The 7,916-nt window shown below is 54.2% G+C and overlaps 2 non-coding genes across 2 annotated transcripts; both read right to left on the bottom strand.

The window, feature by feature from the left end:
* Nucleotides 1–363: 363 nt before the first annotated feature.
* TRNAA-UGC lies at nucleotides 364–435 on the bottom strand. Its single transcript has one exon. It is a non-coding gene; the product is annotated as a tRNA-Ala (tRNA).
* A 1,272-nt stretch (nucleotides 436–1,707) lies between these two features.
* Nucleotides 1,708–1,779, bottom strand: TRNAE-UUC. Its single transcript has one exon. It is a non-coding gene; the product is annotated as a tRNA-Glu (tRNA).
* Nucleotides 1,780–7,916: the final 6,137 nt, after the last annotated feature.

The raw sequence follows: 7,916 nt of genomic DNA, 5'->3' as shown, positions 1-7,916 counted from the left end.
GCACCATCCCAAGCCAGCTGCACTCGCCTCAGAAAGACAGTGTCCCCTGGTGGGTGTAAATCACTGACCTCTCTCCTCCCTGAGCACTGACTGCCCCTGTGTTTCCTGGCCTCTCAGTCTGTGCAGATGGGACCTTTCCCTCCAGTGCTGGAGGATTCGCCCTTCTCATCTACCCTTGTCCCAAGCAGCACAGCGGGTGGGAATCTTACATGTACCGAGGTGACTTAGGAGCAGAAACCGCCCCCGACATTCCATGCAATTGGCACTTGCCCCTCACTGAGCAGGATTAAAACTCCTGCAGGGAGACTGCTGGGCCACATCCCCTCTGGGCATGAGCAAAGCAGCAGGGTGAAAAAAAGAACCTGGAGATGCTGGGGATTGAACCCAGGGCCTCATACATGCAAAGCATGTGCTCTACCACTGAGCTACATCCCCAGCTGGGCTGGAGGTTACACTCAGAGCTGTCCTATTCCCAGAGCATCCAGTGACCTAACAGCAGCCTCGGGGATACATTCCCTGCTCTGACGGCCAAACCTGCGTTCCTTGAGGCTGCTGGTTCTTAGGGTCACTTTGCAGCAGGGCCAGATTCGATGTGTGGGGCAGAGAGAGTGGGTGCCCTGGACTCAGGGTGCAGAGATGCACTCAGCCATCTCCCCTGCATTGGGTGGGGGGTGCTGCCACCCCCTGCTGGAAGGTAATGGGAGGGGAGGGCACTGTGAGTCACTCAACACCTGACCCTGGTGGCAGGAGTGGTGTGGGGAGCTCCAGGTGTTTCTAGGATCTGCTCTTTCCACCTGCCTGTGAAGTCCAGCTTTCCCCAGCACATTCACTGCGGTGCAATTGGGTCACTGTTTCCGTGGCTGAACAGCAAAGAATCGCTCCCAGTTTCCCTTCTATCAGCAGCAGGATTAGCCTTTGTCGGTGGTTAATGAGGTGGATCTAGTTGTAGATTGTTATTCATTCCCCACCTTGACAATTCACACTGTCACTTTCCTACTCAAATCCCCAGCACCTCAGTGATCCTGGTGGCAGGGGTTGGGTCCTGAGATTTTTAGGGTCCTTTTTCCCCTCCACCTGGAGTGAACTCAGCTTTTCCCCCATCCCAGACAATCCATGAAATAACAACAGGGGCATAAAGAAAAGGGGAGGGAACATCTCACAGCCAGGGCTGGATGTGCCCAGGGCCCCCTGCTTGTCCATTGTTTCCCTGGAATTTGGCCCCCTGCTTTGCACAAGGGACAGAGAAAGATCTCGCTGTTCCTGTGTCTGTGCAAAGAAAATTGTGCTTCCCTAGGAAAGAGAGGCGGGAAATGGCCCCATGGTGGCACAATATCCTCAGGATTAAGACCTAAGGGCTCAGGCTGAGAACTGATAGAACTGCACTCATCTGGGATTTAACAAATTGTCTTCCATGAAGCAGGGCCACTTCCAGTGTTTTTGCCACCCCAAGTGGAAAAAAAATAGAAAAGCTACAATCAACTGCAGCTCTACCTCTGCCGCTATTGGCCTCAAGTCCTTTGCTCTGAGAGGGATGAATTGCTGCTGAAGTTTCCCCTTTCCATTGACTGCCCCAGGGACCTGCTTGCTGCTCTGGTGCCTGTGCTGCCATGGAGACACTGGGAAGATGGGGGGAACCAGGAAAATACCATGGATTTGTTTATGTTGTAAGTGAAGAAGAACTGAAGCAGTTTTGGTTTAAAGTCATTTTTCCCTGACTGGGAATTGAACCCAGGCCATGGCAATGAAAGTGCTAAATCCTAACCACTAGACCACCAGGCAGGTGACAGTGATGTTTTCCTTCTCACTTATGTTACACTTTCTTAGGCTACTTTCTAGCCAACTTCTGAAGCTGCTCCATTGTCCATTCCTGAGGGGCTAAGAGCAGAAAGTGCAGGAACCCCTGTACTCAGGGTCACAACCTGAGCCCAACCCAAGCCACTGAAACAAACACAAATGATGTTTCCTCCAGCAGGATCACAGAGCAACACAATGGAAAACCCATGAGGAACAATCCTCCTCTGCCTTCATTTACCCCATTGCAACCCTCTCAGCAGCCCACCCTTGTGGGAAGGACGCTGAGCTGATAGGAGCTCTGGCATAGAGACCAAGGGAGGGGTGTTGCACCCCCTCAGTGTGAGCTGATCACATTCTGACTCTGGAAGAGGAGGGAAAGGCGATGGCCACATGATGGGGCCAGTATGTACCATAACATGATTCTGTTATGTGGGATGACTCTGAACACTGACTGATCTCCACTCCCTTGGATTTGAAGAGATGTTTAATTGTGCACTTAGGAACCTATAAGGCTGAAGCAATGTTATGGATGGTGACACTACGATTGAAGGGTTATTTAATGTTGTAGAAATTGTTAAAAACTCTTAGCTTAAACTGGAACTGCCTGTTGTTAAAGGCTGGTTTCCCCACGTCAGTTCCATAAGCTCTGCTAGAAACACCCTGGGTTCTCTCCTGCCTCGGTGGGAAATGGAGGGAATCGTCCCCTGCTGCCCTTGGCTCCAGGCTGGTTTTTCTGGGGAGGGGACGTGGAATTGATTTGTTTGCTGTTGAGAAGGGAGCCCGGCCAGTTCTCAGGGAATGAGAACTCCCAGCATCTTCCCAGCCCAGCCCAGGCTGCTGCCCTGTCCCAGCCTCTGTTCCCCTGGGGGCCCTGCATGTTTGACTCTAGAGCAGGCCGGGAGCAGCAGCTGAGGCAGAGGACAGCCTGGGCCGGGCAGATAAGAAGGAGTTTAGCAAGCAAAAAAGGTAAAATGGCAGGGGAGTGTTACCTTGGACTCAACGGCATTTCTCCATTGGTCTGTCTGCTTGGGGGCAGGGACAATAACACGTCCTGCTGCTTTCGTTATTTCAAAGGGTGGTTTAGGATTTTCATTCTCACACACGATGCACAAAGCAGGACTCAACCTTTGGCGTAAACTAAACAAGCTGCCCACAGATTCTGGCAGCCACAATGAGCATTTGGGTGAGAGCTCAGACCTGCCCCTGTCCCATAGGGAGGGGGTCATCTGTGTGGGGACTGGACCACTGACCTACCTGCTCCTAACTCCCAAACTTTCAGTAACTCTATTATCAGTGCCTGTGAGTGTTATTTAAACCATAAGAAAAACCACACTGGGCTAGACCATAGGTCCATCTAGCTCTGAATCTTGTCTTCTGACAGTAGCCAATAAGCAGGTGCCCCAACAACCAGTCAACAAAGCACCACTGGGAGTTGAAACCAGGATTTCCTGTTTACAGGACAGATGCTTTAGCCAGCTAAGCCATGGTGCCTGTGGGTAGCTAAAACACAGTGTCTGCCCACACCTGACTCCCTGCCATCGCCACCAGGGCCTGACAAGCTTTGCTTGTGTTTGGATTCTCCAAAGCAGAGGAGCAGGTGACGTTTTCCTTGCAAGTTGTGTGTGTGTGAATCTTTGGCCAGGTCTGCACTACAAAGTTGTTTCAGCAGAATTATATTGCTCAGGTGTGTGAAAAACACATGATGCTCCCTCGGTCAGCAGCTTGTGGCTGGTGCACACACTGCAATGCCACGTCTGGCGACAAAACTGCCCTGTTTTGGTGACAAAATAAAACGACTTCGATGAGAAGCCTAGAGCTTTTTGCATCAAACTTAAAGAGACAGAGTAGATGCTGCTGTTCATTATATCACCATAACTGGCCTCCTCCAGTATCCCACAATGCCCTCTGTGAACTCGCCTGCCCTGCATTCCTGCTACAGAGCCATGGGCCCCTCCCCTTTCATCGCTCTGGGAAGTTCTCACAGCTGAGCCTGCTGCTCTGCTCCGGCAGCCAGGAGCAAATCACTGCCATGGATGCTGCTCTCTCCCGCCCTGCGAACACAGAGCCGGCGGCGGGACCTTCCTTACATGGCGGGCCACTGGCATCTGAACTGTGACACCCCCAGGACACCCCTTCCCTCGAGGAGGCTCTTACCTTCTAAACAGGGACGGATGTTTTCTAGTAAAATCACTAAAAGGGAAGGAGAAAACTCGAAAGAGGTTCCTACTGGCGCTCACGTCCGTGAACCTGAATACTCTCTCAGTCCTCAAAGAGAGACCTGGAGAAGGAGACTTGCTGAAGCAAAGCCACAGGGACTCTGAGGTTTCCCTGGCCCCTTGCCCCTGTCCTGCCTGGCTGATGTCAGCATCTCTCTGTGAGGTCACCACCTCCCCACCACCTTTGGCCAATAGTCTGAGGTCCTGCAAAAGGCCTTTCTGATGTCACTGCCACACCCCTCCCTTTCTCTGCTAATGTCCTGCCCCTGGCCAGGCACTTTGGAGGTTTGAGCTACTCCCTGTGGATCACCCCACTCAAGGAGCGTTCGTTCTAGGCAGCAAGCTGGCTAGACAGGAAAACATCAGACGCTGCTCCCAATGCTACACTCAGTTTTTCAGAAATTAGTCAACTTTATGGCCAGAAGAGACCATTAGAGCATCTAATCTGACCCCCTGCATATCACAGGCCTCCTGTATGACACAAGAGCTACTTTTGGGGCCAACACATTCCAGAAAGGCAGCTAGTCTTCATTAAATGACATCAGGAGATGGAGAATCCACCACTTTCCCCCAGACCCGGCTGCTTACTCCCGGCTCACCGCGCACGTAAGGGGAGGAGCTGCTCAGCCCGGAGCTCCCAGCCCCGCCCCTTGACCACACGGCTCTGAGCAGGGTGGAGCTCAGCACCCCCGGAGCCACGCGGCTGCAGCACTGTTCAGGACGCTCTGAGGCGCCGAGGGGATGGCGGCCCTGGCGCGAACAAGCGGAGGAGGAGCGGCCCGTCTTCTGCAGCCAGGCAGGGCCGCGCTACTGGGTCCCGCCGCTCTTCCGCGGTCAGGGGCCGTCCCTCTCCCCCCAGCGGAGCCGGTAGTGTGGCCCTGCCCCGGCTGCAAAGGCCTTTTTGCAGGACCTCAGACTATTGGTCAAAGGTGGTGGGGAGGTGGTGACCTCACAGAGAGATGGTGACATCAGCCAGGCAGGACAGGGGTGAGGGGCCAGGGAAACCTCAGAGACCCCTGTGGCTTTGCTTCAGCAAGTCTCCTTCTCGAGGTCTCTCTTTGAGGACTGAGAGAGTATTGGGGTTCACGGACATGAGCGCCAGGAGGAACCTCTTTCGAGTTTTCTCCTTCCCTTTTAGTGATTTTACTAGAGACCAGCTGTTCCTGTTTAGAAGGTAAGAGCCTCCTCGAGGGAAGGGGTGTCCTGGGGGTGTCACAGTTCAGATGCCAGTGGCCCCCCATGTAAGGAAGTTCCCGCCGCCGGCTCTGAGTTCGCAGAGTGGGAGAGAGCAGCATCCACGGCAGTGATTTGCTCCTGGCTGCCGGAGCAGAGCAGCAGGCTCAGCTGTCAGAACTTCCCGGAGCGATGAAAGGGGAGGGGCCCATGGCTCTGTAGCAGGAATGCAGGGCAGGCGAGTTCACAGAGGGCATTGTGGGATACTGGCAGAGGCCAGTTATGGTGATATAATGAACGGCAGCGTCTACACTGACACTCTGCCACTTTAAGTTTGCTGGAAAAAGCTCTAGGCTTCTCATCAAAGTGTTTTTATTTTGTCACCAAAACAGGGCAGTTTTGTCACCAGACGTGGCATTGCAGTGTGTGCACCAGCCACAAGCTGCCGACCGAGGGAGCATCATGTGTTTTTCACACACCTGAGCAATATAATTCTGCTGAAATAACTTTGTAGTGCAGATCTGGCCAAAGATTCACACACAGAGACACAACTTGCAAGGAAAATGTCACCTGCTCCTCTGCTTTTCCAAACACAAGCAAAGCTTGTCAGGCCTAGATGGAGATGCAGGGAGTCAGGTGTGAGCAGACACTCTACCTTAGTCACAGACAGGCACCATGGCTTAGCTGGTTAAAATACCTGTTTTGTAAACAGGAGATGTGGGGTTCAACACCTAGTGGTGCCTTGTTGAGATGCTTTTAGAACACCTGCTATTGGCTACTGTCAGAAGACAAAATACAGAGCTAGATGGACCTTTGGTATAGCCCAGTGTGGTTTTTTTTATGGTTTAAATTACACTCACTGGCACTGATAATAGAGTTACTGAAAGTTTGGGAGTTAAGAGCTGATAGGTCAGTGGTCCAAGCCCCTCGTGGATGACCCCCTCCCTCTGGGACAGGGGCAGGTCTGGGCTCTTGCACCAAATGCTCATTGTGGCTGCCAGAATTTGTGGGCAGCTCATTTAGTTTATACCCAGGGTTGAGTCCTTGATTCACACATCAAGGATAACAACCCTTTGTTTCTCCTGCCCCAATAACAAGGAGACTGGGAATCCAACACCAGCCACAAGTGATCATTTCGGCAAGCAACCCAACCTATTTCCAACATACTGTAAAATCCACATACAGACTCATACACGAAACCTTGCAAGAAAATCTTCCCGAGGGGGTCTGAAGCACCTGCTGCTGGAGGGAAGGAGGGAGCTGTGGGTTGGGATTGAGGAGCAGCATGAGGAGAAGGGACCTGTGAGTTGGGATTGAGGGGCACTGGGAATAGGAGGGGCCTGTGGGTTGGGATTGAGGGGCACTGGGAATAGGAGGGGCCTGTGGGTTGGGATTGAGGGGCACTGGGAATAGGAGGGGGCCGTGGGCTGGGATTGAGGATCACTGGGAATAGGAGGGGGCCGTGGGTTGGGATTGAGGGGCACTGGGAATAGGAGGGGGCCGTGGGTTGGGATTGAGGGGCACTGGGAATAGGAGGGGGCCGTGGGTTGGGATTGAGGGGCACTGGGAATAGGAGGGGGCCGTGGGTTGGGATTGAGGGGCACCGGGAATAGGAGGGGGCCGTGGGTTGGGATTGAGGGGCACCGGGAATAGGAGGGGGCCGTGGGTTGGGATTTAGGGGCACAGCGAAAAGGAGGGGCCGTGGGTTGGGATCGCGCGGCACCGGGAACAGGAGGGGGCCGTGGGTTGGGATTGAGGGGCACCGGGAATAGGAGGGGGCCGTGGGTTGGGATTGAGGATCACCGGGAATAGGAGGGGGCCGTGGGTTGGGATTGAGGGGCACCGGGAATAGGAGGGGGCAGTGGGTTGGGATTGAGGGCACCGGGAATAGGAGGGGGCCGTGGGTTGGGATTGAGGGGCACCGGGAATAGGAGGGCCGTGGGTTGGGATTGAGGGGCACCGGGAATAGGAGGGGCCGTGGGTTGGGATTGAGGGGCACCGGGAATAGGAGGGCCGTGGGTTGGGATTGAGGGGCACCGGGAATAGGAGGGGCCGTGGGTTGGGATTGAGGGGCACCGGGAATAGGAGGGCCGTGGGTTGGGATTGAGGGCACCGGGAATAGGAGGGCCGTGGGTTGGGATTGAGGGGCACCGGGAATAGGAGGGGGCCGTGGGTTGGGATTGAGGGGCACCGGGAATAGGAGGGGGCCGTGGGTTGGGATTGAGGGGCACTGGGAATAGGAGGGGGCCGTGGGTTGGGATTGAGGGGCACTGGGAATAGGAGGGGGCCTGTGGATGGGGATTGAGGGGCACTGGGAATAGGAGGGGGCTGTGGGTTGGGACAGAGGAGAAAGGTGAAGAGGAGCAGGCTCTGGTTGGGAGTGAGGAGCAATGAGCATAGGAGGGACTGAGGGTTGGGTCTGAGGGGCACTGGGAGTACAGGGGACATGGGTTTGGGCTGAAGAGCATCTTCATTTGAGGATCCAGCAGGACAGGGGAAGGCAGCAGGTGATTCTAATTCCTTAGGAATATTCTGTGTGTGCAGGGAAGGAACATGCTCTATGCCCAGAGGACTTTATTCCTCCAGGCTGCAAGGACAGAGGGGATGTCAAGGAGTTGCTCCTTCAATCCCCCCCCAGGCCCTTCTTAGGAAAGGAAAAATCCTGAAGAGAAAGAGTAACACCAAAGAAGACTCCAGAAAGTCAGATTTTTACAATCACAGCGAGTAGTTTAT

The sequence above is a fragment of the Mauremys reevesii genome, linkage group 12, assembly GCF_016161935.1.
Source record: "Mauremys reevesii isolate NIE-2019 linkage group 12, ASM1616193v1, whole genome shotgun sequence".
Taxonomy (NCBI): domain Eukaryota; kingdom Metazoa; phylum Chordata; order Testudines; family Geoemydidae; genus Mauremys; species Mauremys reevesii.
The sequence above is the reverse complement of the archived record's forward strand: the minus strand, read 5'-3'. Positions and strand labels throughout refer to the sequence as shown.